Source organism: Lycium barbarum, chromosome 8 (genome assembly GCF_019175385.1).
Source record: "Lycium barbarum isolate Lr01 chromosome 8, ASM1917538v2, whole genome shotgun sequence".
NCBI lineage: Eukaryota > Viridiplantae > Streptophyta > Magnoliopsida > Solanales > Solanaceae > Lycium > Lycium barbarum.
In genome coordinates, this window is record NC_083344.1 from 98,503,803 (window position 1) to 98,531,008 (window position 27,206).

The 27,206-nt window shown below is 38.1% G+C and overlaps 1 long non-coding RNA gene across 40 annotated transcripts in view; it reads left to right on the top strand.

The window, feature by feature from the left end:
- The first annotated feature begins 995 nt into the window (after positions 1–995).
- Positions 996–27,206, top strand: part of LOC132606393 (uncharacterized) — a 33,812-nt gene continuing 7,601 nt past the window's right edge. For 11 of the 40 annotated variants that reach the window (XR_009569814.1, XR_009569818.1, XR_009569820.1 and 8 more), the window contains exon 1: positions 996–27,130. This is a non-coding gene — a long non-coding RNA (uncharacterized LOC132606393). Of the gene's footprint in view, positions 27,137–27,206 lie in introns of all 40 variants that reach the window. The other 29 variants (XR_009569852.1, XR_009569850.1, XR_009569851.1 and 26 more) reach the window with 29 other exon arrangements.

Here is a 27,206-nt window from a genome sequence, read left to right on the forward strand (position 1 = left end):
AGGTAATTTTATTTCCCTTTATTTTGTTTTATTTTAAATTACATATTTATATTTAGCCTAAATGATAGGCTAAGCACTTTGTGTTGAGCTATATCACACTAGACTACTAGAAATTATGGTGAAAATGCTTTAATTAATTAGGATTCACCGAGGATGGTACTGAGGTCAGACAGAGAATAACCCAGGCGAACTGTTCGGATTCAGACGGTGGCCCTATTGTTATGCCCGCTAAGCGGAGGTGGCGTTGAAGGCTTTTGTTGGACTTGTTCTGAATCAAGCAACTTCCTTGCCAGGGTTATTGACCTAGTAAAAGTCCCTCGATAGCACCATGAATTTTTTTAAGCAAACCTTATTTTCACGTTTTGAAATCCTAATTGTTTAGATAGATTTTGCGGAAAACTTTAAAAATAACCCCACTAATATATGTTGCACTTTGAAGAGATATATCAATAATTAAAATTCGAATCATCATAGGTCAACCACACTGATAGAAGGAAACATACAAAAAAAAAATTGTATAATAAAGAAATATGAGGTAAAATATGATTATATTTAGTATTTGTACCTTGTATAAATTTCTTTTAACTAACTTAACAAAAATAATTTTAAAGAAGATGCAGACGATATTTAAGAATTTTGAATTCATGTATATGTATTCCTTTATATATATAATATAATAATAAAAAAAAATTCCAACTTAGAAGGTTACATTTTGTGGAACGGGGTTGGTTCAAATTTTTAAATAATTTGGTTGGTTCGAATTTTTAAATGATTTAATATTAAAATTAATTAATAATTATTCTTGTCTTGATATTACACGTGCAAAAAGAAACTAGAAAGTACAAGTCAAAGACACGGACCCTAAGCCACAGCCTTTGAAATATTGTTGGTCCAATACCGCGTTCTTTATCTTGATGGCTTTAGATCGTAGCCGTCCATCCAAACCCCACCACACTTATAAATAGAGTCGCTTGGAATGCAATTATTCCATCCCTGTTTGTTTTGGTTTCTTGTTTCTCTCTGTATTGTGGGTTTCAATCCTTTGATTTGAGAATTTGAGTTCCGCCTATATATTTGGATTTGAGAATTAGAGAATTGTTTGTTGATATCTTCTTGCAGCCTTTGTAAAATATGTGAGATGTGAGACTTACTTTCTTAGTTTTCGTGGAGTAGTATTAGATCGATTCAATTCAAGATTTTGAAAGAACAAATTTGGATTGAAAAAGTTTTGATCAATTCCATGGAATATTAGAGATAGTTTGTTGATATATCTTTGTGGGTGTTCGCAGCGTTTGATCAATATCTGAATGATTTTATTACAGAGATAGCTTGATGATTAATATCTGCTAGATTGATCGGTTTGGTTTTGTTTCTTGGCCTACCCTTTTCTTGATTTCCAATTCTCTGTATAATAAATATAGCTTTGTGGGTTTCAATCCGTTTTGCTGTTAGATTTGGTGCTCTTTCGCTTGAGAATTACAGATTGTTTTTTGATATCTCGTGGGTATTTCTTTTCCAATTTGTTGATTAGTGATGTTGTTTGTATGTTGCCAATGTTTGATTAGGTCTGGGTAGGAGTGCCTTACAGTTGATTTCATGATTGTTCTTCTATTTCTTGAAGGTGGATGATTTCTTCTCATGGAATTGCAAACTAGTACCTTCACCCACTGCCCCTCAAAATAGCCTTGGAGGAATTCTCTTTTTTCCTCTTCTTGCTACAGTTACCTTGGTCTCAATGTTCATATCCTTGCTTTCCTTCCTTGTGTGTGGTTTATTTATTTATTTATTTATTTTGTTCTTATCCTTGACCCTTTTCTTGTGTATTACAGCGTATCTGAGTTCCTAATTGCACTTCTTTGATTGATTTTCAATGTTAAGAAATTCAAGGCTGGTGAGGTCCATTCTTGATGCAATTTTTGAGGGAATCAAGCTTGGCCTCAGGTTTTTGGAGATTCTGAGGTTTTTGTTGTGAGATTCCTCTACGCTATGAGTTCTGTGTTTATGTTTCCCCTTGATGATTGGAGATGATGATGCTACGTTTGCTATCAGGTTCCAGTTATGGATATAGGGTTTATTCTGTATTTCTGATTTATGTGACCTTGTTTTGGTGTTTGAGGTCGGGAAGTTGCAGCAGTTCCCAGGTCTTGGGCAATAGGTATCGGATGTTTCGGTCTCTCAAAGCCTTGTCAAAACTGTTGCTATGTGGAAGTTCTCAACTAAGATAAGTGCGGTCTGCCATTTCTAGTTTTTAGTTCAGATGCTTGCTTTTTTGATGATCTGACTGATGAGGTCTCTTATGGTTATGGACACCTGTTAACTACTTAAAGTGCTCAGTCAGTCCTGGATCTTTGATAGCGCCGTGATGTGCTCCTCTCCCATACTTCTGAGTTTCTAGCCTACTTATTTTCTCTCTGCTTCTGTTTTCTTTTGGTTATCACACCAGCTTGATTTTGTTTGTTGGATGAATGTGTAGACCACATAGTGACAGAAGGATTAGATTTGGATAATTCAAATGTTGGTACCCAGTATGCGTTCATGTACACCCTATTTCTTGGTCATTTTCGTGCTTGCACTGCAATCTGGATATGGCTTCGACCAAAAGGGGGTTTCGAATCTAGTCTCTGGCATCTTTTCGAGTGATTTCTTAGGTGGTATGGGTTTCATCAGCTTTGCACCTAACTGTTCCTTTTCTTTCTGTGCTGGCAGCAGCCATTGGGTCCTACAGAGCCGTGAAGTATTCTTTTCATGGAGCAGCTTTGTTTATCTATTTATGTTGAGGTTTCTTTAGTTCAGGCTTTTATGATAACGGAAATTTTCATTTGTCAACTAAGATGGTTATTCTCACCAGTGTTTCTTGTATTCTGCTGCCATTTTTAGTATTTAGTCCAGATGTTTACGTTCTTCGACCATCCATGATCCAACTGATAAGGCCTGGTGGTTGATGGTTATGGACACCTGATTAAGTGCTCAAAGTCAGTTCTGGATATTTCTGTAGCCCCGTAAAGTGCTCCTCTCTCTTGGTGTTCTAGCTGCTTATTTTCTCTGCTTCTGTTTTCTTCTGTGTATCACGCAACCTTGATATTGTTTGTTGGATGGATGTGCGGTCACAGTTAAGAGGATTAGACTTGGAAATTTCAAAGGTTGGTGTCCGGTTTGCATTCCTGTGCACCCTGTTTTTTGCCATTTTGGTGCTTGTACTCCAATGTGGATATTATGTAGGCTTCGACAAAAAAGGGGGTTTTCAGTCTTGTCTCTTGCTTCTCTAGTGATGTCTGAGGTGGTATGGGTTTTGTCAGTGTTGCACTTAATTGTTCCCTTCTTTCTGTGCTTGCAGCAGTTGGTCTGACAGAACAGTGAATCACTCTTTTCATGGAGCGGCCTTGCTCTAATAATATTGAGACCGTTTGGTGTTCTGATTTACATGATTCTCTTGAGAGTTAGAGGTGTTCGCAGCGTTTTATCAATATAAGATTAGGTGATTGCCTTCTTTTGGGAATTACTAATTTGTCCTGTGGACTGTATCTGTTTGGTTCTGAATTCTTGGCCATCAGTTATATTGACCTAACACTACCCTTTTCTTGCGTATCTTGATTTCTTTCGATGAGCAGTTTATTTGTTTCATTGTGTAGGTCCGTTTTGATGTTAGATTTGGTGCTCTTTTCACTTGGGAATTAGAGATTGTTGATATCTCATGGGTATTCACAGTGTTTAATCAAGAAGATCTAAGATAATTATTAGATGATTCAGATTTATATGAATTAGAGAATTAGTGTTTGTTTGTATTCTGCTGCCATTTTCAGTTTTTTAGTACAGATGCTTATGTTCTTTGACCATCCAACTGATGAGGCCCTGGTGATTGATGGTTATGGACACCTGATTAAGTACTTGAAGTCAGTTCTGGATATTTCGATAGCCCCATAAGTGCGCCTCTTTTTGGTGTTCTCGCTGCTTATTTTCTCTGCTGCCGTTTCTTCTGTTTATCACACAAGCTTGATTTTGTTTGTTGGATGGATGTGTGGTAACAGTTTAAGAGGATTAGATTTGGAAATTTCAAAGGTTGGTGTCCAGTATGCGTTTGTGTGCACCCTAATTCTTGCCATTTTGGTGCTTGCTCTACCATCTGGATATTGTCTTTGCTGCGACAAAAAGGGTGTTTTGAATCTTGTCTCTGGCATTTTTCCTAGTGATTTCTTAGGTAGTATGGGTTACATCAGCTTTGCACTTAACTCTTCCCTTCTTTCTGTGCTTGCAGCCATTGAGTCTTACAGAGCCATGAATTGTTCTTTTCATGGAGCGGCCTTGTTTGTCCATTTGTGCTGAGGTTTCTTTAGTTCAGGCTTTTATGAGTACATAAATTTTCATTTCTCATCTAAAATAGTTTTTTTCGCTGATGTTGTTGTATTCTGCTGCCATCTTAGTTTTTAGTCCAGATGCTTATGTTCTTTGACCATCCTACTGATGAGGCCCTGGCGGTTGATGGATGTTGACACCTGATTAAGTTCTAAACTCAGTTCCGGATATTTCGTTAGCCCCGTAAAGTGCTCCTCTGTTCTGGTTTTCTCGCTACTTATTTTCTCTGTTTCCGTTCTCTTCTGTGAAATCATGCAGCTTGATTTTGTTTCTTGGATGGATGTCTGGTAACAGTTAAGAAAATTAGATGGGAAATTTCAGAGGTTGGTATCGAGTATGCGTCTCTGAGCACCCCGTTTCTTGCCATTTTGGTGCTTGCACTACAATCCGGATATTGTCTTGCTGCGACAGAAAGGGGGTTTCGAATCTTGTCTCTGGCATTTTTCCTAGTGATTTCTTAGGTAGTATGGGTAACATCAGCTTTGCATTTAACCGTTCCTTCTTTCTGTGCTTGCAGCAGGCAATACAGAGCCATGAGTTATGCTTTTCTTGGAGCGGCCTTGTTTGTCCATTTGTGTCAAGGTTCCTTTAGTTCAGGCTTTTATGAGTACAGAAATTTTCATTTCTCAACCAAAATAGGTTTTTTTTTTTTTTCACCAGTGTTTGTTTATTCTGGTGCCATTTTTAGTTTTTTAGTACAGATGCTTATGTTCTTTGACCATCCAACTGATGAGGCCCTGGTGATTGATGGTTATAGACACCTGATTAAGTACTTGAAGTCAGTTCTGGATATTTCGATAGCCCCATAAGTGCGCCTCTTTTTAGTGTTCTCGCTGCTTATTTTCTCTGCTGCCGTTGCCGTTTCTTCTGTTTATCACACAAGCTTGATTTTGTTTGTCGGATGGATGTGTGGTAACAGTTTAAGAGGATTAGATTTGGAAATGGAAGTTTCAAAGGTTGGTGTCCAGTATGCGTTTGTGTGCACCTGGTTTCTTGCCATTTTGGTGCTTGCACTACAATGTGGATATTGTCTTGCTGCGACAGAAAGGGGGTTTCGAATCTTGTCTCTGGCATTTTTCCGAGTGATTTCTTAGGTTGTATGGGTTACATCAGCTTTGCATTTAACCATTCCTTTTTTTCTGTGCTTGCAGCAGCCATTACAGAGCCATGAATTATGCTTTTCATGGAGCGGCCTTGTTTGTCCATTTGTGTCAAGGTTCCTTTTGTTCAGGCTTTTATGAGTACAGAAATTTTCGTTTCTCAACCAAAATAGTTTTTTTCCCCACTGGTGTTTGTTTGTTCTGGTGCCATTTTTAGTATTAAGTACAGATGCTTATGTTCTTTCACCATCCAACTCATGAGGCCCTGGTGGTTGATGGTTATGGACACCTGATTAAGTACTTGAAGTCAGTTCTGGATATTTCGATAGCCCCCGTAAAGTGCTCCGCTCTTTTGGTGTTCTCGCTGCTTATTTTCTCTGCTGCTGTTTTTTCTGTTTATCACGCAAGCTTGATTTTGTTTGTTGGACGGATGTGTGGTAACAGTTGAGAGGATTAGATTTGGAAATTTCAATGGTTGGTTTCCAGTATGCTTGTGTGTGCACCCTATTTCTTGCCTTTTTGGTGCTTGCGCTACAATCTGGATATTGTCTTTGCTGCGACAAAAAGGGGGTTTCAAATCTTGTCTCTGGCATTTTTCCTAGTGATTTCTTAGGTAGCATGGGTTACATCAGCTTTGCACTTAACTCTTCCCTTCTTTCTGTGCTTGCAACAGCCATTGGGTCTTACAGAGCATTCTTTTCATGGAGCAGCCTTGTTTGTCCATTTGTGTTGAGGTTCCTTTAGTTTAGGCTGAGTACAGAAATTTTCATTCTCAAATAAAATAGTTTTCTCTCTAGTGTTTGTTGTGTTCTGCTGCCATTTTTAGTGTTTAGTTTCTTGCTAGTGTTTGTTGTGTTCTGCTGCCAATTTTAGTGTTTAGTCCAGATGCTTATGTTCTTTGACGATCCAACTAATGAGGCCTTGGTGGTTGCTTATGGACCTGATTAAGTACTCTAAGTCAGTTCCGGATATTTCGATAGACCCGTAAAGTGCCTCTCTTTTGGTGTTCCCGCTGCTTATTTTCTCTGCTGCTGTATTCTTCTGTTTATCAGGCTAGCTTGATTTTGTTTATTGGATGGATTTGCCGGTAACAGTTGAGGTTTAGATTTGGAAATTTCAATATGCATTCCTCTACACCCTGTTCCTTGCCATTTTGGTTCTTGTACTCCAATCTGGATATTGTCAGGATTCGACAAAAAAGGGGGTTTTCAACCTGGCTCTTGCATATCTAGTGATATCTGAGGTGATATGGGTTTCATCAGCTTTGCACTTAACTGTTCCCTTCTTTCTGTGCTTGCAGCCATGAGCAGTGACACCTACTTTTCGTGGAGTGGTCATGCTTTTCTATTTGAGCTAAGGTTCTTTAGTTCAGTGTTTTATGAGTATCGAGATTTTCATTCAGTTCTCTTTCCTAATGGTCCCTGTTGTCTTTGTTGAAAGTTGAAACTACAGTTGTATTGAAGTTTCTCAAAGATATTTTTTACCAGTGTGTTATATTCTGCTGCGATGAAGTTTTAACTCCAGATGCTTATGTTCTTCGATGCTCCAACTGCTGAGGTGTCTCCTATGGTTATGTACACCTGATAAGCAAGTCAATTTGGATCCTTTGATAGCGGTGTTCCTCTACCTTTGGTCTTCTAGCTACTTATCTATGTTTTTTGTTGGTTATCACGCCACTTGTCTGCTCTTTTTTGTTGGATGGATGTGTAGATCATATGGTGACAGTAACAGAGGTTAAGATTTGGAAATTTCGAAGGTTGGTATCTAGTATGCGTTCCTCTGCACCCTCTTGGTCTTTTTGGTGCTTGCACTGCAATCTTGATTTGCCTGGGCTTCGACAAAAATGGGGTTTCCAATCTTGTCTATGGCACCTCTAGTATTTTCTTAAGTAGTTTGTGTTTCATCAGCTTTGCACCTTACTGTTCCCTTCTTTCTGTGCTTGCAGCCATTGGGTTTTACAGAGCAGTGAATTACCCCTTTTTGGAACGGCCTTGTTTGTACATTTGTGTTGAGGTTTCTTTAGTTCAGTCTTTTATTAGCATCGAGATTTTCAATTCTGTTTTCTTGGCTAAAAGCTCCCTTTTCTCTTTGTCAAACTACTGTTGTGTGGAGGTTTAACCGAGGTAATATTTTTCACCAGTGTGTCGTATTCTGCTGCCATGAGGTTCTTAGTCCAGATGCTTATGTTCTTCGATGATCCAACTGATGTTGTCTCTTATGGTTATGGACAGCTGGTAGCGCTGTAAAGTGCTCCTCCACTTTTGGTCTTCTAGCCTATTTATGTTCTTTGCTTCTAGTTTCTTTTAGTGATCCTTGCTGCTTATTTTCTCTGCTTCCGTTTTCTTCTGTGTATCACATGAGCTTGATTTTGTTTGTTGGGTGGATGTGTGGTAACAGTCAAGAGGATTAGATTTGGAAATTTCAAAGGTTGGTGTCCGGTGGGCATTCCTGTGCACCCTGTTTATTGCCATTTTGGGGCTTGTACTTCAATCTGGATATTGTCAGGCTTCGACAAAAAAAGGGGGTTTTCAATCTTGTCTCTTGCATCTCTTGCACCAAAAAAAGGAAGTCTTGCAATCTTGTCTGGCATATCTAGTGATCTCTCCTATGTGGCATGGGTGTTGCCGGCTTTGAACTTAACTGTTCCCTTCCTTTTGTGCTTGCAGTCGTTGTGTCTTTCAGAGCAGTGAAAACTTCCTTTCATGGAACATTGTTTGTCTACTGGCATTGAGGTTTTACTTGGTTCAGGCTTTCTAGAGTATCTAGATTTTCAGTTCAGTTTCTTTCCTGATCATAGAGATTCCCTTCTCTTTGTCAAAATTGCAGTTATGTTGGAGTTTTCAACTGCAATAATTCTTTCTACAAGTGTGTATAATGTATTGTGTGCCATTTCCTTTTTTTTAGTCCCGCTGCTTGTGTTTTTCAGATATTCCAATTAGTGAGATCTCTTATGGGTATAGACATCTGATAAGTACTCACTCAATTCTGGTCCTCTATATTTGGTGTTTTTGCTTCTTATCTTTCCTGCTTTCGTTTTCTGTTGCTTATCACACCAGCTTGAGTTTCTCTGTTGGAAGGATGCGTATATACCACTTTGAACAGTAATGCGGATTATATTTAAATATTGTGAGGCTTCAACAAAGGTTCTTTTTGTAATATCTTGTCTCTGATTTGTCTAGTGATTTCTTAGGTACTACGGGTTTCGCCAGATTTGTACTTTACTGTTCCATTCTTTCTATGCGTGCAGCCATCGAGTCTTACAGAGCTTTGCATTCAGCTTTTCACCTTGCTTCCTTGTCTCTGCCCATTTGTGTTGAGGTTTCTTTTGTTCAGGATTTTATGAGTATGAGTTTTTCAATCCAGCTTTCTTCCTAATCAGAGTGGTTCTCTTCTCTCTTTGTCAAAGCCTGCTGTTATGGGAGTTCTTAGCTAAAATAGTTCTTCCACTGCGTGCTGCACTGCCATTTTTAGTTTAGTCCAGATGCTTATGTTTTTCTGTGATCCAACTGATTAGGTCGATGTTTGATGGTGGTTATGGACACCTGATAAATACTCAAAATTCAATTCTGGATATTTTGATAGCCCCCGTAAGTCCTACCTATTTTTGTGTTCTCGCTGCTTATCTATTCTGCTTCTGTTATTTTTTGTGTGTTATGGCAGCTTGATTTGTTTGTTGGATGGATGCGGCGACAGTCAGAGGATTCGATTCAGATATTTGCAAGGTTGGTGTCCAGTTTGCATTCCTGTGCTTCGCGACACGGGGTTTTCTATCTTGTCTGGGCATTTTCTAGTGATTTCCTATTTTGTTGTGTGGGCTTCGGCAGCTTTGCACTATAACTGTCCCCTTCGTTAGGTGCTTGCAGCTGTTGGGTCTTACGAGCAGTGAATCCTTCTTGTCATGGAGTGGCCTTGTTTGTCAATTTTGGTTGAGGTTTCTTTAATTAATGCTTTTAAAGATTATCTAGATTCAGTTTTCTTCCCTAATCAGCGTGGTTCCCTTCTCTCTCTGTCAACACTCAACACTGCTGTTGTCCTCGTCTATTTTTTTTTCCACCAATGTGTTGTATCCTGCTGCCATCTTTATTTTTTAGTCCAGATGCTTATGTTCTTTGGTGGTCCAACTGATGATATTCCTGATGGTTATGGACACATGATAAGTAATCTAACTCAATTAATTTTGGTTCGATTGATTCTGCCTACATTTGGTGGTCTCTCTTACTTATTTTCTCTGCTTCCGCTTTCTTTGGTTTAACACACCACTTGATTTTGTTTGGTTTGATGGATGTTTGTAGACCACATGGTGATAGTGATGGATGGTTTGATTTGGAAATTTCAATGTTTGGTATTTTGGTCTCACAGTGTCCGTTGAGAGAAAAGGGAGTTTTTCAATCTTATCTGGCACCTCTAGCGATCTCTTGTGTGGTATGGGTATTGCGAACTTTGTACTTAACTGCTTCCTTCTTTCTGTGCTTGCAGCCATCGGGTCTTACGGACCAGTGAATTCTTTTCATGGAGCGACCTTGTTTGTTGAGATTTGTTTGGAGGTTTCTTTAGTTCAGCCGTTTCATTTCAGTTTTCTTCCCTAATGGCGCCCTTTTCTCTTTGTCCAACTCCTGTTGTATGGAGGTTTCTCAACTAAAGATAATATTGTTCACTAGTGTGTGTTGTATTCTGCTGCCATGATGTTTTTAGTCCAGATGCTTACGTGTTCTTTGATGATCGAACTGATGAGGTCTCTTGTGGTTATGGACACCTGATAAGTACTCGCGATCATCTTCTGATAGCGCTGTAAAATGCTCCTCCACTTTTTGTCTTCTAGCTACTTATCTTCTCTGCTCTTTTGGTTATCACGCCACTTGGTTTTTGTTATATGGATGTGTAGACCACATGGTGTCAGTAATAGAGGTTAAGATTTGGAAATTTCAGAGGTTGGGATCCAGTGTGCGTTCTCTGCACCCTCTTGGTCTTTTTGGTGCTTGCACTGCAATCTGGATGTTGCCAGGCTTCCACAAAAAAGGGGTTTTCAATCTTGTCCATGACATCTCTAGTAATTTCTTAGGTGGTATGGGTTTCCTCGGCTTTGCACTTTAACTTTTCCCTTCTTTCCTTTGCTTGCAGCCATGAGCAGTTAAAGGAGACATCATATTTGTCCATTTGAGCTGAGGTTTCTTAAGTTCAGTCTTTTATGAGTATCGAGATTTTCAATTCAGTTCTCTTCCATAATGGCTCCCTTTTCTCTTTGATGAAACAATTGTTGTTTCGAAGTTTCTCAACTAAGATAATAATTTCACCAGTGTGTGTTGTATGTTCTGCTGCCGTGAAGTTTTTACTCCAGATGCTTATGTTCTTCGATGATTCAACCGATGAGGTCTCTCTTATGGTTATGGACACCCGGCAAGTACTCGGTCAATTTCGGATTTTTTGATAGTGACGTAAAGTGTCCTCTACCTTTGGTCTTCTAGCTACTTATTTTCTCCATTTTTCTTTTAGTTATCACGCCATTTGTCTGTTCCTTTTTGTTGGATGGATGTGTAGATCATATGGTGACAGTAACAGAGGTTAAAATCTGGTAATTTCAAAGGTTGGTATCCAGTATGCATTCCTCTGCACCCTCTTTTGGTGCTTGCACTGCAATCTTGATATTGTCAAGGCTTCGATAATAAGGGGGTAAAAGGGGTTTTTCGATCTTGTCTATGGCACCTCTAGTATTTTCTTAGATGATTGGGTTTCATCAGCTTTGTACTTGACTGTTCCCTTTTTTCTGTGCTTGCAGCCATTTGGTTTTATAGAGCAGTGAATTATTCCTTTTTGGAGCGGCCCTGTTTGTCCATTTGTGTTAAGGTGTCTTTAGTTCAGTTTTTATGAGCATCGAGATTTTCAATTCAGTTTTCTTGCCTGATAGCTCCTTTTTGTCTTTGTCAAAACTACTGCTGTATGGTGACAGTTAAGGATTAAATTGGGTATTTGCAAGGTTGGTACCCAGTATGCTTTCGTGTGCACCATGTTTCTCGGTCATTTTGGTGCTTGCACTGCAATCTGGATATTATTAGGCTTCGAGGGACAGGTTTTTCAATTTTTTCTGGCATTTTCTGGGTGGGTTTCGCCAGCTTTGCGCTCAACTGTTCCCTCCTTTCAGTGCTTGCAGTTAGTGGATTATATGAGCAGTGAATCCTTCTTTTCATGGAGTGGCCTTGTTTGTTAATTTTTGTTGAGGTTTCTTTAATTAATGTTTTGAATGATTATCTAGATTTTCAATTCAGTTTCCTTCCCTAATAAGAGTGGTTCCCTTCTCTCTCTGTCAACTCCTCATTTAAAATTACTTTTTCACTAGTGCGTTGTATGCCATAAATTTTTAAGTCCAGATGCTTATGTTCTTTGGTGATCCAACTGATGAGATCCCTCATGGCTATGGACACATGGTAAGTACTCTAACTCAATTAATTTGGATCTTTTGATAGCCCTGTACAGTAAAACCCTAAATTGGCGTTCTCACTTCTTATCTTCTCCGCTTCCGCTTTCTTTTGTTTAACACACCATTTGATTTTGTTCGGTTGGATAGATGTTTGTAGACCACATGGTGATAGTGCTAGATGGTTTGATATTTTGAAGTCTCTGCATCAAGGAAAGGGAGTTTCCCAATCTTGTCTGGCACCTCTAATGATCTCTCCTTTGGTGTGGGTTTTCCTAACTTTGCACTTAACTACTCCCTTCTTTCTGTTCTTGCAGCCATTGGGGCTTATGGACCAGTGAATTCTTCTTTTCATGGAGCCGACCTTGTTTGTTGAGTTTTGTTTGGAGGTTTCTTTAGTTCAGTTATGATTATTGAGATTTCCAATTCAGTTTTTTCCCTAGTGGCTCCCTTTTCTCTTTGTCCAATCTAGTTTTTAATGGAAGTTACTTGACAAAGATAACATCGTTCACTAGTGTGTGTTGTATTCTGCTGCCATGAAATTTTCAGTCCAGATGCTTATGTTCTTTGATGATCCAACTGATGAGGTATCTTATGGTTATGGACACCTGATAAGTACTCGCGATCATCTTCTGATAGCGCTGTAAAGTGCTTCTCCACTTTTGGTCTTCTAGCTACTCATCTTCTTTGCTCTTTTGGTTATCACGCTACTCGATTTTTGTTGCATGGATGTGTAGACCACATGGTGAGAATAATAGAGGTTAAGTTTTGGAAATTTCAAAGGTTGGGATCCATTATGGGTTCTCTGAGTCTTTTTGGTGCTTGCACTGCAATCTGCATATTGTGAGGCTTCCACAAAAAGGGGGTTTTCAATCTTGTCTATGGCATCTCTAGTGATTTTTTAGGTGGTCTGGGTTTCCTCGGCTTTGAACTTAACTGTTCCCTTCTTTCCTTTGCTTGCAGCCATGAGCAGTGACTATTTCTTTCCGTGGAGTGATCAGTTTGTCTACTTGAGCTGAGGTTTCTTTAGTTCATTCTTTTATGAGTATCGAGATTTTCATTCAGTTCTCTTTCCTAATGGTCCCTTTTCACTTTGTTGAAACTACTGTTGTATTGAAGTTTCTCAGCTAGGATAATATTCTCACCAGTGTGTTATATTCTGCTGCGATGAAGTTTTCACTCCAGATGCTTATGTTCTTCGATGATTCAACCGATAAGGTGTCTTGGTAAGTACGGCCAATTTTGGATCCTTTGATAGCGTCGTAAAGTGTCCCTCTACCGTTGGGTCTTCTAGCTACTTATTTTCTCTATTTTCTGTTGGTTATCACGCCACTTGTCTGCTCTTTTTCGTTGGATGGATGTGTAGATCATATGGTGACAGTAACAAAGGTTAAGATTTGGAAATTTCGAAGGTTGGTATCCAATATGCATTCCTCTGCACCCTCTTGGTCTTTTTGGTGCTTGCACTGCAATCTGGATTTGTCCGTGCTTCGACAAAAAGGGGGGTTTGCAATCTTGTCTATGGCACCTCTAGTATTTTCTTAGGTGGTTTGGGTTTCATCCCCTTTGCACTTAACTGGTCCCTTGCTTGCAGCCATTTTGTTTCACACAGCAGTGAATTACGCTTTTGAGTTCAGTCTTTTATGAGCATCGAGATTTTCAATTCAATTTTATTGGCTAAATGCTCTTTTTTCTGTTTGTCAAAACTACTGTTGTTTGGAGGTTCAACTGAGATAATATTTTTCACCGGTGTGTTGTATTCTGCTGCCATGAGGTTCTTAGTCCCGATGCTTATGTTCTTCGATGATCCAACTGATGAGGTCTCTTATAGTTATGGACTGCTGATAAGCACTTGCTCATTTTCTGACAGCCCTGTAAAGTGCTCCTCCACTTTTGGTCTTCTAGCCTACTTATCTTCTCTGCTTCCAGTTTCTTTTGGTTATCATGCAACTTGGTTTATTTTTGTTGTATGGATGTGTAGACCATATGGTGACAGTTAAGAGAGGTTATGATTTGGAAATTTCAGAGGTTGGTGTCCAGTATGCGTTCCTCCGCACCCTCTTGGTATTTTTTGTGCTTGCTCTGGTTTCGACGGGAAGGTGGTTTTCCAATCTAGTTTATGGCATCTTTAGTGATTTCTAGGTGGTTTGGGTTTGGTGAGCTTTGCACTTAACTGTTCCCTTCTTTCTGTGCTTGCAGCCATGGGTCTCATAGAGCAGTGAATTACTCTTTTTATGGAGCGGGCCTTGTTTGTCCACGTGTGTTGACGTTTCTTTAGTTCAGTCTTCTATGAGTATCCAGATTTTCAGTTCAGTTTTCTTCCCTAATCAGAGTGCTTCCCTTCTCTTCTTTGTCAAAACTGTTGATCTATGGAAGAAGTCAACTTATGTAGTTCTTTTTTTTTCCGCTTATGTGTGTTGTGATCTGCTACCATGTCTTTTTAGGTTATGTAGATTGTATATATTAAAAAAGGAGAAAGCTTAGGACCAAGCTGGTGCTAAGACCTTACAGAAATTTGTAATCTCTCTGACAGAAAACACACCATTTTTAGTTTTTGGTCTTAAGATACTTGCTTATGTTCCTTGATGACCCTGATGAGGTCCCTAATGGTTGATACTTATGGACATTTGGTAAGTACTCATTTTTCGTAGGAAGTGAACTTTATTTTTCGTAGAATTGGGTGAGCATCACCAAAATTGAAACACTAGAAAAAATGTTAAATATACAGAACATTAATGTGTGTCGTATAATTTTACTGTGTTTTTTAACCTCACTGTGATCCTCAGTTCTTTAAAACTAATATTTTTCTATTTCTTTTTAAGTGTTATTATGATGATAACATAATATTTGAGACAACTTGATTTTAGTAAATTTAATTCTAATGTGGTTTGTGTTTTAATCTCCCAATTGTAGAAGAATATATGGTTAGTGTGTTAATCTCGCTTCCTTTTAACATTTTAACTGTAATTCATTTCTCCAACTATGATCTCTATTATACATGTACTGCCCATTATCAATACTGTGATAAGTTGTAGTATTTTTCATTTATATTTGTGTGATATTTTCTTTTTCATTTTGTTTTTCTTAAACGAAACTACCTCCTTTCTCTAACAAGTCATTTGTCCGCCCTTTTGTGAAGACATAAACAGTGTTATCAAAGGCGCGCTTTAAGCCCTGAAGCGAGGCTCAAAACATGTTGAGCGCTTCGCCTAGCTTTATGTGCGCTTCAGTGTCGTCATCAAGGCTCTAAGACATACTTTTCCTTGCCAATGAGCCTCTCTTGAGGAGGTGACACTAGATGATTGATATTTCACTTTATCTTAATATTTTTACAATTTCTTTGTCCATATATTTGTTATTCATGCTTATTATTATTAATCTTGGATTAAACATATATATATTTGTATTTTTGCACCATTGCGCTTTTTTTCATTAAAGCCCATGCTTTATATGCGCTTCGCGCTTAAAAGCCCCAATTGACCTTAGAGCTTTTTTCGCGCTTTTCGCTTTTGATAACACTGGACATAAAATGATATCAAATTTGGCAAAATAATTATTGTTGTAACTTAGAATTTAAGAAAATAAATCTTTACTACTCAAATATATATCCCGTGAAACCCCACAAGTGGGGTCTGGGTTTACTACTCGAATTTTTGGATTATGAAAGTGGTTCACAAGAGAGATACAATTTTGGAGCTATGGTCTTGACTTCGAGTATTCAACAAAAAGTTCAATATAATATGTTATCAACATTAGATAGTCATAGGTCGGTATCCTTTTCTCGAGTTTAACAAATAAAATGAAACGTATCTACAATCAAATTAAGTTTTGATCAGAACTTATGCCAAGTTAAGTTACCTTTGCCCCTAAAAAAAAACCCCTCTTATGCCAATTTTTTTTTTTTTTTTTAAACTAAAAAAGAGTGAACGTACTGCAGTAGTAACCTCATCAACTGTTCTTTTTATATAATTGCATTGTTGAGGTTGGTTGCTTCTTTCTGAATGTCCAGTCCCTGCTCTTTTTGTTTATTTTTATGAGATCGAGAATGTAGAACCTTTGAACATCACGATGTAAAATATAGATTTTCTTTAAATCTCACATTAAGGTTTGGTTTGCAGTCTGATATCTTTCTTGAACTATGTTTCCTTTGCAGTCATGCGTGGTGGCTAATGTTACCAATTTCAAAAAATTATGCAGTCCGAATAACATTCCTGTGTGCCAAATGAATTGGTTAAATTGTAAGTGAAGGCATTTAGGCTACTTAAAGAGGAAGACGTAATAATTTGCTTAGGTGATGCTTCTGCCTCTCCTTTGTGGGTAGAGTCATGATATTTTGAATTCAAATATCACAAAGATATGTAGGTTAAGTAATAAAAGAAGAACAGGAAACAATATACCTTGGTAGTTTGCTGGTGAAAATTGTCGAATTTATTTTGTTTCAATAGTATTACTACTGGTTTGGGTGTTGTAAAAATTTGATTCTATGTTATATATTGTTCTGTGAATAATATAAGATAATTTGATTTCTGGATATCATATTTAGTTGTTGCAAGGTGCTATGAAACTGTGGACGAGGGTTTTTGGAATGCAACTTCTTCATGGTATGAATTTGATTACTGATTGGTCAATGTACATTCACCCCGTGGGAGATCTCTTAAAAAGACTAGGACTAATTACATCTTACATTTCTTTTCTGGAGGTAGCATCTATGGTTTTTCAATTTTGTCGTAGATTTGAATAGTGAAAATAGATGCAAATCAGTATGGTTCTGAGGGAAGGAATTGGACTATCTATTCCGTGAATTTCTCATATTTTATACGTGCGATACATGTTCCTTTTTGTGCTCTTAGTAAAGCTCTAAGGTATTGTTCTGGGCTAGAGCTGTGGCATTTTTATTTTTTTGCTGCTAACTTGTCATTTGAAGTCCTGTTTTGCGCTCTCTAGTGATGTCCCAAAAGTTTTCTACTTCATGTGAATTAATATATGGTAAACGGTATTTTCTTAACGTGGATGTTTGTTTCAGTCCAGCTTTTCGAAATCTGCTGGCTTTTCTTTGGATGAACTGTCATATCATAATTCATGTCTGCTACTGTTCATTCCTGTCCTGGAAGGGCAAGGGTATAGTATATGTCCTGTTTTGGGGATTTGAGGTGCATCACGAACTTAGGCTGGGGGCTTGCTCCACTAAATAGATCGTTTAGCTCAGATAGCTGTGTGTACAAAAGCCTTTTTTTGTGAGGTAAATAATCAAACTTAGAAAAGGACATAATGCCATGTGATTTTTCTAGGAAGTGTATCCCCTAAGCTTAGGTGCCGTTAATCAAATTTTTTGGTCTGAAGGAGTCCTCCATATCTGCTGTTGTGGAAGGATACCCGCACTAAGGAGATACCTTCATGTAGAAGAAATGAAAGAAAGAAGATGCCCAACTTCTAGGTTTTGCTAGCTCAATAGACAAGGAAGGGGTGGAATGGGAATGTGCTTTTATTGTATCTTCATTTGAGAACCTTCATGTGGTATGTGCAACACCCAATTTGGTAGATCAGTTGGTAACGTTGGAAGTTATTACTTCAATTTACTTTTTATTTTCTGCATGTGCTAAAGCAAGGTACTGTAGATTGATTTTGTTGCTTTAAACAAGATCTGATGATGTTGAAGTTATCTTCTTGGCCGTGAGATTCTGCTTTCTTCTGTTGGTTTTGTGGGTTAGTTCTATGGTGGTCTTCAATCTTTGTTTTGTAGGTTTGTGCAGATTCGCCTTTGCTGGTGGGGGGGGGGGGGGGGGGGGAGCCTATGCAGTGCCTTATTATTTGTTCTAGGCACAATTATTGAGTTTGTTCCAGTCTTCAATTCAAGTTTTGAGAATTTTCAGGATAATGAAACATTTGCACAGTATTCTAGCAGAATGACTTATTGTCACTGGTGATGGAACGTATCCAACAGTGTTCTAGAACAATGACTTTGAATCTCTATTTCGACTCGTGTAATTTTTTCCTTCAATATTTTGAGTTATAATGTCACCTAGAAGGCCATTGCAAAGTCTAAATTTACAAGTTCAATGTTTTATTTGTTTAGCGATTAAATTCGTGAATTTATCCTAGATTCTCCCCTAGGTATTCGTTTCTCACTTTGTATCCCCAAGTACAGTAGGCCTACATTCGCTCTCATCAACAATTCCAGAAAATTGTTCCTTCTAACCCAGTCTGTTCTTCCCGTCTCTGTTCCTCTTATTTTTTTTAAAACCATCTTATGTCCAGTTGTTCCTCAGCTCTGTGTCTTGATTGCATTTGAGTTAAAGCATTATGTTGAGGTCTGTTTTATTTGACAATATGGTCTTATCTTGTCTTGGCACCGACAATGGTTCTTGCTTTCCCTTTTGTGGTTTTGGTCTAATTTTGTACATTTTTGTTTAGTTGACCCCTGTAACTCCGCCTGTCAAATCAGCCGGTCCCAAGCCCGGATTAAGGAGGAGGGAAGGTCTTGAGTGTGCAGTTAGTCTGTCCATTCAATGTTGCTCTTTGTCTTGATTCGGATGGAACATGTGCTCCCTATTTCTGATACTGTTGGTGTTATTTTTATTTATGTCATGTCTTACTACTGTCGAATATTGGTTAATCAGGAATGCTGTGGATGCTAAAATGTAATGTGTTAAGATGGGTTAGGACCTTGTATTGGCAAGTTGACAGAGGATTCAGGCCAGGTGGTCTTGGTTATCATGCAATGGCAATATAGATATTGCGATAACAACTTATTTTCTTGCATCTTCAGTGAGGACAACTTATTTTCTTGCATCTTCAGTGAGGAGAATTCACCAAGGATCACAATCTTTTCTAACATTTGCTGCGATTTATTGAGGATCCACTTCACACTGGAAATATTTTTTCGCTATTGATGTATTTGGTTTCCTACTCAATATTCAGCTAGAGGTTAGCCCGGCAGCGTATAAATGTGTGTACTCAAGAATCATGTGAATTTCTTTTCTACATAGTTGATGACCTGGTGGTACCTTAAAAAACTGTTGATACTCATTGCCTGTTTACAGTATAGTTCTCTTTTAAGGGTATGCTGTTTGTTAGTAGGTTTTCATGGATGCTGCAAACTACATCTAGATCATGTGAGGTTTCAATGCGAGTGGACTGCCTCCACAGTCTGTTTTCTTTAATGTCTACTCCATTCTATGATCCACCATTGCATTTGAAAATCATTCCACCATTAATGTCATGTCTCTTGTTGAGGCAAAATACTAGCCGATTTCTTCACATTTGTCCCAGCTAGTGGCAGAGCCAGAATTTCCACCGAGGGGGTTTAAAATATAAAAAAGTAGACATACGAAGAAGCTTAAGGGGGTTCAACATCTACTATATATACATAAAAAATAATTTTAACCTTGTAAAAACAGTGTTTTTTTCCGCCGAGGGGGTTCGGATGAACACCCTCAGCATAGTGTGGCTCCACCACTGGTCCCAGCCATTGTGAATAGCGCTGGTGAGAGACAGCAGATAACTTGCCGGATTAATCGAGGTGCATGGAAGTTGGCTCGGATATCAAGGGATGACAAAAAATACTCTTTAATATTCGCTATTAGCCTATGAGGTTTCATGAATGCTGCAGACTACCTGAAAATATAAGTTTGCAGTGGTGATTAAGCTTTCATTGGCAAGATTGTGGATATGATATTGATATCTGTGGTCTGTGCTTGCAGGCCAAAGTCCAAATTTTCAGCATGGAGGGATTTTAGTTGTTTTCATGTTACTTCTGATATCCACGTTTGTATTGGGAACTTATTTTGTTATTGGTGTCTCTAAATGACTTCCAACTTAAAATTCAACTAAATAATTAGGTTCGTGTTTAGCCAGTCTGCGAATTGGTGTATATTGAAGGATCTTGTGCATGGATGCAACATAATTATTGTTTGCGATTGCTTGTGTGGGTTTCCATGGGTGCTGCAGAGCACACTGCACAATCAAATGCCAGCTTGCAATGGTAATTAACTGCGTGGATAATCTCCTGAAAATGAGGTGTGTGTTTTCAGTGATGTTGTAGAAATGTTCAATTTCAGTATACGTTGGTGTATCAAAAATTGATATACAATGCTGTAGCAAATGTTAGTCCATGTGACTTATTTCCTCAGGGTCCACAGGAGGGTCAACACATACCTAAGGAAATTTGGTTGTACCTTCGAGTCTGATATTAATTCATGTGCTCAAATTGTAATTGTAACACTTAGCTGATTATTCCTTTCATGTAGATATCTCTTTCATACTCTCTCAGTTGTGAGTTGAGAGATATAAGGATGCATTTGTTTCATACTCTCTGAGTCTCGAGTTGTGGGATATAACTTTGTTAGCATGCCTATCTGTTTTCATTATGCCTAGGAAATTTCATATGGTGTTTCATCTTCTTTAGGGTAAGCAACTTGATTATTCACTCAGTTACCTCCTAAGTTCCATCACTAGAGATATTTTGTAATTCTCAATAAAATTTTAATAATATTTGCATAAAAAGGATGTATTAATATGATGACTTATATGTTTTTTTTTTTGGTTAACATAACATCAAAATTGTACCGCTCATATCAATATCAGGTTTTCATGGAACCAAACTTAGATGCATATGCGGGTGTTTGAATGGTGGCTCTAGATTTCCCTCTATTATATACCTTTTTCTCCCATCAAGCCTGCAAAATATAAATTTTAGTATCTAAATATTTATCCCGTTTGCAGTTTTTTTTTTGTTTTGTTTTTTTTTTTTTTGTTTTTTATAACATTGGAAAAGAATATAACCCACAGACAAAACTAAAAAGAATATGATTTTTTTTTTGTTTTTTTTTGTTTTTTTATAACATTGGAAAAGAATATAACCCGCAGACAAAACTAAAAAGAATATGATATAACTTAATAAGATCAACCAATTACACATAAAAGAAACTGAGTCTAAATTGATATGAAGGTTCAGTGAAAATTAAGGTGAAAAAAATAAAGACAGCGAAGAATGAAATTGCAAAAGGGAAAACAATGACAAACCTCAAATGAGCAGAAAATCAGTAAATCAAGACAATGACCATGACAGAAAATTGAGAAAGAAAACTAGAAAAATGAAGTTGTGGGTTTCAAACTACTTTTACTTGTTCATATTATTTGATTTGGCAAACCCCTTAAAAAAATGACAATTTTACTATATTACCCCTTTATTGTAAATCATCTAAACAATTAATCAATTAAACGTACTTTAAGTTTGTGCACACACTAACAATTCCTTAAAGTTTTCAATCCTAAATTAATGATAAGCGTAAAGTAGGTATGAAATAGTAAATTATCTCTTGATTTTCCAAACTGGACAAGTAAAAGTGGACATCTATTTTCTGTATACTGGACAAGTAACAATGAAGGAATTGTTAGTGTATTTTGGTTTAGTTCTTTTTCTCATTAACCTTGTGATTTATGTGTATATATACTACTAGGATAGGATTTTGCTATTAGATTTGATGTTGTTTCACTTGCGAATTAGAGACTGGTTCTTGATATCTTCTTGCGTGTTCGCAGTCGCAGTGTTTGAATAGTTGACCATTTGTTGTTATGATTCTCTTTGGAAGTTGAGGTGATTGCCAGTGCTTTGATCGGTTTGGTTTTGATTTATTTCTTGGTTATCGGTTTGGTTTTGATTTCTTTCTTGGTTATCGGTTTGGTTTTGATTTCTTTCTTGGTTATCTGTTATATACATATCCATAATCTTGATTTCCTTGTGTTGGCGGTTTATTTGTTTCTATTTGGTTTTCATTTCTTGACTATCTGTTATATATGCATCTCCCTCTACTTCCCTAATCTTGATTTCCTTGTGTTGTTAGTTTATTTGTTTCTTATTTGGTTTTGATTTCTTGCCTATCTCTTATATACATCTCACCCTTCCGTATCATGATTTCCTTCGATCGTAGTTTATACGGAGTGTAGGTTTCTGGTCCCAAAAACTTGATGTGCAAATTCAAGAATCCTTGGTGTTAGAAGATTTATCCATGAATGAGGAACATCCCATAGCCCCTTATGGAATGTAGCAGTTTGTCCGGTGGAGCGATCGGCTTGGTTTTGATTTCTTGGCTATCTCTTATATACATGCTCTCCCTACCCTCAATTGTTAGTTTATTTGTTTTTGACTTTCTTGTGTATTGTAATGTGAGTTTCTTATTGCAGTCCATTGATTGATTTTCAATGTTAAGAAATTGAAAGCTGGTGAGATCCATTCTAGATGCAATTCTGGGAAAATCAATCTTTGATTTCTGGTTTTGGCTGATTTTGAGTTTCTTGATGCGAGATATTCCCTATGCGATTAGTTCTGTGTTCATGTTTCCACTTGGTGATCGGAGATGATGTTCCTATGTTAGAGATCAGGTTCCAGTTATGCATTTAAGGGTTATTCCGTACTTTTGAAAAGCTGTGCTGGTGTCTACTGTTTTGCCACACTCTGAGCTATCACTGCCCTGAAACCTAGCAATTTCCTTTTTGTTGAATCAGAATACAAATAGGACTGGAAATTTTGCCGATTTGGTTATAAAAACGGTATGACTTCGTCATATATTCTCACCTACGTGTCACAAACGGTGCTCAACCATAGATTAGAGCTATCAGTTTGGGTTTGGTATTAGTCTTTCATCTTTATGTTAATTTAGATGTTTATGTTAATATTGTTTTATCCCTCGCATCGACTTCTTTTACCTTCTTATTTGGTTCAGTCATCATTGAATTTCAGTCTTAGGTATGGTGTCAGTTGTCAGCGCGCAAAGTGTTCTACAGGGGTTAGTGTCTTGCTTCAGTGTTTGTGGTCTTTGACTATAGGTATTGGATATTTCGGTCTCGAAGCTTTGTCAAAACTACTGCTATGTGGAAGTTCTCAACTAAGATGATTCTTTTAACTATTGTGGATAGTGTGTTCTGCTACCACTTCTAGTTTAGTTCAGATGCTTACATCTTTGATGGTCCAACTGATGAGGTCTCTTATTGTTACGGACACCTGACAAGCTCAAAAGTCAATTCTGGATCTTTTATAGCACCACCGTAGACTGTAGAGGAGCTTTCTTTTGATTTTCAAGCTACTTATCATCCCTCTGCTTCTGTTTTCTTCTGGTTATCACGCCAGCTTGATGTTGTTTGTTGGATGGATGTGTAGACCACGTGGTGACAGAGGAGTAGATTAAGAAATTTCAAAGGTTGGTATCTGGTATGCATTCCTGTGCACCCTGGTTCTTGGTCGTGTTGGTGCTTGGCAATCTGGATATTATGAGGCTTCAACAAAAAGGCGGTTTTCAATTTTTTTTTCTCTAACATGTCTAGTGATTTCTTAGGTGGTATGGGTTTCGTCGGATTTGCACTTAATTGTTCCCTTCTTTCTGTGCTTGCAGCCATTGGGTGTTACAGAGCTTTAAAGTCCGCTTTCCACGGAGCGACCTTGGTTTTCCATTTGTGTTGAGGTTTCTTTAGTTCAGGATTTTATGTGTACCAGTTTTTCGATCCAGTTTTCTTCCCTGATCAGAGTGGTTGCCTTCTCTCTTTTTCTAAACTGTTGTTGTATGGAAGCTTTCAGCTAAAACAGGTTTTTTCACTGTGCTGTATTCCACTACTGTTTTTAGTTTAGTCCAAATGCTTAGCTTTCAGCTAAAACAGGTTTTTTCACTGTGCTGTATTCCACTGCTGTTTTTAGTTTAGTCCAAATGCTTATGTTCTTATGTGATCCAACTGCTGAGGTCCCTTTGATGGTTGTTATGGACCCCTGATAAGTACTCAAAACTCAATTTTGATATTTTGATAGCCCCATAAGTGCTCCTCTCTGCTTCTGTTTCCTTTTGTGTATCGCACCAGTATGCGTTCCTGTGCACCCTGTTTCTTGGTCTATTTGGTGCTTGTACTGCAATCTGGATATTGTCAGGCTTCCACAAAAAGGGGGTTTTCAATCTTGTCCCTGGCATCTGTAGTGGTTTCTTAGGTGGTTTGAGTCTCATCAGCTTTGCACTTAACTGTTCCCTTCTTTCTGTGCTTGCAGCCATGCGGTCTCACAGAGCAGTAAATTATTATTTTCGTAGAGCAGCCTTGTTTGTCCACCTTTTCTTGAGTTCAGGCTTCTTTGAGTACCGAGATTTTCAATTCAGTTTTCTTCCCTAATAAGAGCGGTTCGCTTATTTCTTTGTCAAATCTGCTGTTGTCTGGAATTTCTCAACTAAAGTAGTTTTTTATTTTTTTATTTTTTTTAACTAGTTTCTGCTGCAATTTTTAGCTTTGTCCAGAAGCTTATGTTTTTCGACGTTCCAACTGATGGGGGGTCCCTGATGGTTGATGGTTATGGACACCTGATAAGTACTCAAACTCACTTCTGGATATTTTGATACGTACTCCTCTACTTTCGGTGTTCTTGCTACATATCTTCTCTGCTTCCGTTTTCTTTTGTTTATCACACAAGCTTATTTTGTTTGTTTGGTTGGACGGATGTTCGTAGATCTCATGATGATAGTGATAGAGCATTAAATTTGGGAATTTTGAAGTTTGGTTTCTTGGCCATTTTGGTACTCGCACTGCAATCTGGATATTAACAGGGATCAAGAAAAGGACTTCTCCAATTCCTATCTGATATCTCTAGTGATCTCTTGCTCCTGGGTGGTATGTGTTTTGTGAGCTCTGAACTTTAACAGTTCCCTTCTTTCTGTTCTTGCAGTCGTTGCCTCTTACTCAGAGGCTCAGAGCAGTGAATTCTTATGATATCTTCTTTTCATGGAGCGGCCTTGTTTGTCGATTATTCAGGTTTCATTAGTTCAGCTTTTATATGTACTGAGATTTTCAATTCATTTTTCTTCCCTAATCAGCGGCTCCCTTTTCTATTTGTCAAAGTTACTGTTGTATGGATCTCAACTAAGATAATATTTTCCACTAGTGTATGTTGTGTTCTGCTGTCATGAAGTTTTTAATCCAGATGCATATGCTTTCAATGATCCAACTGATGAGATCCCTGATGGTTATGGACACCTGATGAAGTTCCCAAACTCAATTTTGGATCTTTCCGTAAGGTACTCCTCCTTGGTGTTCTTGCTACTTCTCTGCGTCCTTTTTCTTTTGTTTATCACAACCACTTGATTTTGTTTGGTTGGTTGGAAGGATGTATGTAGACCACACGGTGACAGTGATAGAGGGAATACATTTGGGAGTTTCAGAGTTTGATATTCTCTCAGGCTTCGAGAGAAGGGGGTGGTCCAATCTTGTCTGGCATCTCTGGTGATTTCTATGTGGCATGGTTTCTTGGCTTTGCACTTGACTGCTCCCTTCTTTATGTATGTGCTTGCAGCTGTTGGTCTTTAAGAGTGGTGATTTCTTCCTTCCATGGAGCAGCCTTGTTTGTCCATTAGCGTTGCGGTTTTTTTGTAGTTTGGTTTCTATGAGTGTCTTCCCTAGTCTCTTTGTCGAAATTGTTGTTATATGGAGTATCAGCATGCGTTCCTGAGGTTGGTGTTCAGTATTCATTCCTGTGCACGCTGTTTCTTGGTCTTTGGTCTTTTATTGCAGTCTAAATGCCATCAGGCTTCAAGAAAAAATGGGTTTTCAGTATTTTCTCTGGAATCTCTGGTGATTTCCTGAGTGATTCGGGTTTTGCCACTTGGTGTGCTTGCAGTTGTTGGACGGTCTTAAAGCAGTGAATTTCTTCTTTTCATGGAGAAGCCTTTGGTTTTTCCGGTTTGTGTTGAGGTTTCAGTAGTTCAGGATTCTATTTGTATCAGATTCTCAATTCGGTTTTTTTCTCTAATCAAAGTGATTTTCTTCTCGCAATATTTTCTTTGAAGTGATGCTCTTCTGGTAGTCATTTTCTGAAGAAAATTTAGCATGCCCTTGGTGGTTTTGTTGCTTGGTCGTTTCCATTCAATTTTTGGTTCTTTTATTAGTTGATCTATCTGCAGCCATAATCACTCCGTTGCATAATTAGATTTATGAAACGAAACAAAATTTTGGGGAGAGGGTGCAACTATCATTTTGGGCGTTTAGTTTCTTAGGAGTTCTCTTTGAATCTTTTTGTGTAATCAAGTTTCAGTCAGTCCTGTTTCTTCCCGGTGGTCGGCCCCATCTGCCTGATTGTTAGAGACGTTATCTTAATCAGGTCTGCATAATGTGATTTGAGTTCGTTCTGGTGATTTTCACAAAAATGCTACTAGCCTTCTGTTGGATTCGATATCTCTGCTCAGTTTTATTTACAATGTGGAGGACCCACATTAGGGTAGAAGGCTAGTATATAAGTCTCGTTATCTTTCCTTATTAGTAGGCGCATTAGCGCATTATAATTTCTTGTGCTCTGATTTATGTTATTATTCGCTACTTTCTGTACTTTGATTACTCTATTTTATCTGTGCCGCTTTCGTTATTTGCATTTCCATATCGCTTTGAATTCCTTGATTATCCTGTTTTACTGTGTCGCTTGCATTATTTCATTACAATATCGTTTTGAATCTTTTAACCTTATCTGACTCCCTTTTTTATGCTTCTATTGAGCCGAGGGTCTCTCGGAAACAGCCATCCTACCTTGGTAGGAGTAAGGTCTGCGTACATTCTACCCTCCCCAGACCCCAAGATGTGGGATTTCACTGGGTTGTTGTTGTTGTTGTTGTAGTCATCCTGAATAAGCATCCCTGTCTGTGGGTGGAGGGGAGCAACTCTAGTTCTTTTTTTCTGCCAGTTGTCCGTCTGGTTCGTTGGGTTTGATTTTCTCCCGTATGTAGGTTTCTGCTCTGCAATCCTTGGTTGTGGCTGTTGAGAGTTTGGGCCGAGGGATTATGAGGTTTTTGGCGTTACACAACTAGTCTAGTGTGTTCATTTTCCTGATGACCAGAGATATTTGAGGTTTTTTCCGTATCCATAGAATAGGTCTGAATTTTGTTGGTGTAGTTGTATCATTATACCTCAAGATATTCGTGATTATCTCGTATTTTTTGGAATGGTGTTTTGATGACTTCCACATTGTTTCAGCTTTGAGCATGGAGTGATAGGTCTGGATTTAGTTTATTTGCTCTTTTTCTATTTCAGTCTTGCTTCAGTATCTTTTTCCTTGGCTTCTTTGTATGCTTTTTTTGGAGGCTTCTGTTTAGCTGGATATTTTTCCAAGTGCAGGCTTAGTGTCAAAGCTAGATGGGCGAGGGTGTCTGAGGTTTGGCTGCATGCTATTTGTTTATTTGGTCTGCAGTAAACTTTCATTTCCTATTGCAGTAGTCCTTGTGTTGGGAAGTTGCGGAGCGGGCTTTTTCTCCATTGGCCATGGGTACCAGTTAATTTCTTTGTGTCTCGAAGCTTTCCCGAAACTCTTTTTTTTTTTAAGTTCTCATTTCAACCGACGA